This window comes from Apaloderma vittatum, unplaced genomic scaffold, assembly GCF_000703405.1.
Source record: "Apaloderma vittatum isolate BGI_N311 unplaced genomic scaffold, ASM70340v1 scaffold2422, whole genome shotgun sequence".
Lineage (NCBI taxonomy): Eukaryota > Metazoa > Chordata > Aves > Trogoniformes > Trogonidae > Apaloderma > Apaloderma vittatum.
In genome coordinates, this window is record NW_009705063.1 from 1 (window position 1) to 5,717 (window position 5,717).

Here is a 5,717-nt window from a genome sequence, read left to right on the forward strand (position 1 = left end):
CTCCCCAATTCAAGAGACACAGGGGCTCTCTCCAGTAAGAGAGAGTCCAGTAGGATAGAGTCCAACGGAGAGCTACGAGGATGATTAAGGGACTTGAACATCTCTCCTGTGAATAGAGACTGAGAGAACTGGGGCTGTTTAGCCTTTAAAGGAGACAGCTGAGAGGGGACCTTATTAACGTATATAAATATCTGAGGGTTGGGTGTCAAGAGGAAGGGGACAATCTCTTCTCAGTGGTGCCCAGTAATAAAACAAGAAATAATGGGTTTAAGTTAGAACTTAGGAAGTTCCACCCCACCTTGAGGAGAAACTTTTTCACTGTGAGGGTGACGGAGCCCTGGCACAGGCTGCCCAGGGAGGGTGGAGAGGCTCCCTTTGTGGAGTCTCCTTCTCTGGAGACTTTCAAAACCTGCCTGGACATGTTCCTGTGTGGCTGCTCTAGGGGATCCTCTTCTGGCAGGGCTTGGCCCAGATGATCTTCAGAGGTCCCTTACAACCCCTAGCATTCTGTGATTCTATGATTCTACAAATGAAAGGTCAGCCACTCTCACCATAAGCCACTAGCATTTTTCTTTTCTTCCAGAGGAGCCCATAATAAGCACAGGGTGTTTTGATCCCCAGATCTTCTCAGTCCTATTCCATCTAAATTGTGCCAACTGTGAGGATGTTTCCTGGCCTCCACCTCCACCTGCAAACTCATCTCACAGGGTGGTATCTTTATCACATACTTCAACTGTAATAATCAAGTTGAAATAACAGGCCAAGCAACTACTAGCCTTCATTCATTATCAGTCAGAAGCACATTTAAATCTGCTAGCCAGAAGGGCTAACTGGCTCATGATCTCCACCAAAGCAGGCAGCGTTTCAGTTCTGGGTGACCTGGAGCCCAATGCCACCACCTGAGAGGGCAGGAGGGAGCTTCCTTAGTTGCATTCGCAAGGAGGTTTACGCTAGACAAAAGCACTGCTGGCAGACGTGTATCTTTAAAAGAGTTTGGGAATAAGCATTCATAGAAATGTTCTATGGTGTATCCAGTTTAGCATTTCCTCTTGGTGAAACTGGCAGCAATACCAAGGGGTATGGTTATGACAAAAACAGTGAAATCATGAAGACAAAGTCAATTCCCTGTGGTTTGTAGTTGTTGCAAATGATGACATCGTACAATCAGAGTAAACCACAGAGCATGTAATTTAGTGAAATGTGGCACAGTCATGCAAAAGCAATTGTTAAAACAATCATACGTTTGTTTGGGTTTTTGTGCTCAGACATCTTTGCAGCGCGGTTCCCTGCTGCTGAATCAGTTAACTTTGCATGTGCAGGTTCCTGCAGTAGAACTTCATTTTACAGGATGAACATGACTAGGTGTTTCTCAGCAGCGCACATTATTTTCCTATTACCAATGTTATTTTACAGGCCCAGGCTTTGGCTGAGGACACGGTGTTCCAGCCCAAAAGGACATGTCTTCACAATACATCTAGAGGGAGAGTGCATCTGCTCTTCTGGAGACATGAGCAATCTACTTGATTTATGTACCACGAAGCATGATTGGAGTATGGGTAAGATTCTCATTTGTTACATAATTTCTTTGAAATGATGAACCTGGGGTGTGTGTTATGAGATCCAAAACAAAGAGTCAAACCACATTTTCAAAGTTGGCTTTAAGCCTGTATTTAGCAAATCCTCTTTTTTTTTTTTTTTATTTCTTTCCCATTACTTAATCCCTTTTGTTTCAGGTACTTTAAAAACAAGCATCATTTAAACTTCCTGGATTCAGAAAGGTAAACTGAGGCAAGTGGACAGCTAAGAATCTTCAGTGAGAGGCTGAGATGAATATACAAGTCCAATGTGTTAACTAGCACATTGCTGATCCTTAAGTGTCACCCATTTTTCTGGAATGAAAAAAATCAGTGCTGTCATCAAAATACACTATAAGAAAACACAGTATGTTCTTGACACTGACACATTGGCCAGAGATTTCAGTTTTGTGAAGTTGCTCTGAGGAAAGGAAAACCAAGACTTTAAGAGCACTGAGACATACCTTTAAATAAATGGTTTCCCAACTGGGGAGAATCTTTGTGCAAGGAATGTATAGGACCTGATCCAATGTCTACTGAAATTTCACACTGGTTTAAATAAAGCTTGGACCAGGACCTAATTTCTACATTGTGCAGATATTTCTCAAGTGTAAAGAAGTGACAGATCATTCTGTGCAGTGCTTAAATGAAAGAATAGGGACAGCAAAGGGAAATAATATCTATAAAAACAGAGCAAGGAAATGGTGGAAGATCATTCAGTTGTCATTTTCTGTTTTAAAAGCAAACTGTCACAGGGGAAGGACAAAATGGTAATTAGGAAATGAGGTGCACTCTAAATCTGAGAAGGTAATGTCCATAAAGGAAGAAAAAATCTGATACAGTATTCATTGAAAATTACTCTCTCTCTCCTGATGGTTTCTAAGTATATGTGTATCTTAGTCTATAAAAAATAAACAACTGTATTTTTATACTATTTATGAGCTCCCATGCAATTACTTTTTGAATTTCTGAGGCTATTCGTTAAAAATCTTCCAAATACATTCTGCTCCTCTCTATGTCTACTCCTCAGCCATGGTAAAACAGCATTTGTCCCCTGTAGGCAGCAGAACATCACAGATTTGCAGGAGGATGAGATCGCATTAGGTTGGGTTTGAATTTATTCTGTGTGTACAGCTGCTGCTTTATAGCATTCAGAGGTACTTTGGAGCACAGAGTCAGCGTGTCACTGTTCAAAACTCCCTGCCCATGAGGAAGGACTGCAGCAACTGGAAAGGACCTCATGGCACAAGGGAAAACAGCGTGTTGTATATCTGTGTGGTCATTGTGGCAATTGTATGGGACTATGGAGAAGAAAGAATCTAAAGTAGCAGACTTTCTTAAATGCTCTCAAATATTTTAGCCTCCACTGCCAGGATTTACCCAAACTTTTCCCAAAATTTTAGTAATAAAACCTGAGATCAAGATATATTCCTTAGAAGGAACACGATCGATAGAAGTATACCTTGATAAATGATGCTGCATGTCATGGGGAGTTCTTTGCTTCTCCTGTAACTGGTGGTACAGTCAAGGTCACTATTTGATTGGTTTTTTATATACATTGAATATAAGGCAGAATCTCTACATGACAGAAGCAGCAGCTTTTTTCAGAGATAGGCTGAAGCTGCTAAATTCAGAGCCCAGAGCCAGACTCCCACCCGGCACACAACATATGTTGAAGTCAGTCCATTTTCAACTGAGAAACACAGCCCTGGGTTTTTTTTCCTTCAGTAAAGAAGAGGGGAGAGAAATTATGTCTTGTTTTTACCACTAAAAAGCATAAGCTGTTGAGAATGAATTTAAGCTATCTGTAGCCTTCATGACTTTATATGAATTATTCATGTAACTTATTATCTGTTGGGCACGAGCACTTACATGGGAACACATGGAGGAACGTGCTTCCCCAGAAAACATAATTCTACTGTTTCCTCAGGCTTTGCAGGAAAAGCACAAAACAGGCATCAAGAGACCTGAGGTGATGAGCTAAGGTGATTGCACATGCTGTGTGGGAAGAGTTTCTTCTTCCATGTCTGACAGCGCATCTCTCACTCACCTCATAAAACGTGAGGAAATTGTGAACGTACAGTACACTGCTGCTGCCTCAACAGCTGGTCTGTTGTAGACACCTTCAAATAAGAGAAATCAGGCTTGGACTGAATGAAACTGAAGTTACACGACTTCTGATGCAGAGCAGGATTTACTAGATGTTAATGCCCACAGAGGTGAGGAGTGGAAGGAGATGAGCTGAAGGTATCTTCTCCTCAAGCTCTCCATCACCTTCCAGACCACAAGTCAGATTGCATCCAGCTTGCCACCTCTATTTCTGCTCAGTTCCCAGCACTTTATGTTGCTGGCTCCAGCCTCCCTGTAACACCTCAGATGAGCACTGCTTGGGGGACTGGAAAGATCCCAGCCATGATTTGCAGGGAACTGAGACAAGGCAGGGTCAGGGAGTCTGTCTAAATTACCCTGAGTTTGAATGGCTGCCCTACAGACTGCAGTATTGCCTAGGTTCATCAAATACAAAGCTTCATCACTGTTCATAACTTTGTATTAAATGTTCAATCACAGCTTGAAACTCATATGAACAATCCAGCACCTTAGAGGATAAAGAATAAAAGGGGCGAGCTCACAGACTATCTATAAATGGTACACAGTAATGTACCAGTGCATTTATACTGAGTGCATTTGTAATATTCTCTTGATAACAAACATTGCAAACTGGGCTGTGTGACTGACATATTTGTGAAAATTAGGGCCTATTCTGAAATCAGCCAAGGCCACAGTTTATTGGATAATTCACTCAAAAGAAATAATTCACCCAGCACTATGAAAATGTGATGTAACTGGCTTATTTGATGACTTCGGTGAATGATTAGTTGCCCTCCAGCCCACTCTTACTGAGACATAGCTTACCCTCAATAAAATTACCACACAGCTGGCATTATTTGTTATCTCTTTGGGGGCTCTCAGTAGAGGCCCTTACAAAAAAGGTCGCAGAGACCTTTTTCAGCACACTGGCAAGACGATGAGAGGAAACTCATCCTGCCATTTCTCAGGCTCCCTCTGTTCTATGGATAAAAGGTAAGTTTCAAGGAAGATCAGCTTAGAAATTCTGAGGACCCCTGGGTTTTCCATGTTCTAAAGTTTAACAAATTTTGCAAATTTAAAAGGCAAACTCCCGTGATTAAAACAGCTGATGATGTTGCACCACCAAAAAAATTAATTCACTTACTTTGAATTGAAAGTTTAGGTTTATGTACTGGCCTTCCTAGAAGGCCATTAAGTGTTCTGTAGCAGTGTGTTGTGAGAGCAATGAAATGAGGAGATCTGAGCACAGCACTCTGAATTCATTACTGACTGCCTTTCCAGGTGGGAACTACTGGGTCTGCAGAAGAGCTGACTGAGAGCAACGAAGATTTTACTGTGGCTAAATGGGCTCTGTTTAGATTGTAAGACTCAGTGCATGTAAACAATAAAACATACAAAAAACCCCATAAGTGAGAAAAAATTAAAGAATATGAAATTAAGTGTTGTCAATTAAGAAAAAACAAACAACAATTATTTTCAAAATCAGCTCTCAGGCTCTGCTTGTGCACATGTACAGATTGCATACCACATGTCTTTTACGTCTTCTGCCTAGTGTTGTGATAGGCTTGCTCTGGTTTGCTGCCTGCACCTCTCGCTCTCGTTCTTGCAGTTCCACGGACTAAAGAAGCAGCTGTTCACAATTTATTTGATCATCATTAACTTTTTTTTAACATCATCACTTTTCTGGGACTACACAGGATTTCCAAAACACACAGAGGTGCTGGCCTTGTACACCTCTGCATAAATCATTTTCAAAGCCAGTGCTGGTGAGAAATGTGATGTAAATCAAAATATTTGGAAGGAAGAGGCTACAACAAAGAGTTGCAAGAGATCAAGATCCACACACTTGGGAAGGAGCCAGTTACTGCCTCCAGGAGGATGGAAGAATGGAATAGTTGGATAAAGAAGGTGGTAAGGAACAAGGAAGGGGAACTAAGAGATCTAGGACAGGAGCCAGCTAGCAGAGGTGGGATGTGTCTGGTCAAAAATGCTGGAAAAAAATACTCGAGGATACTGGTCCATGGTAGCAAAAGCTTGGGCCAGGCATAAACTATG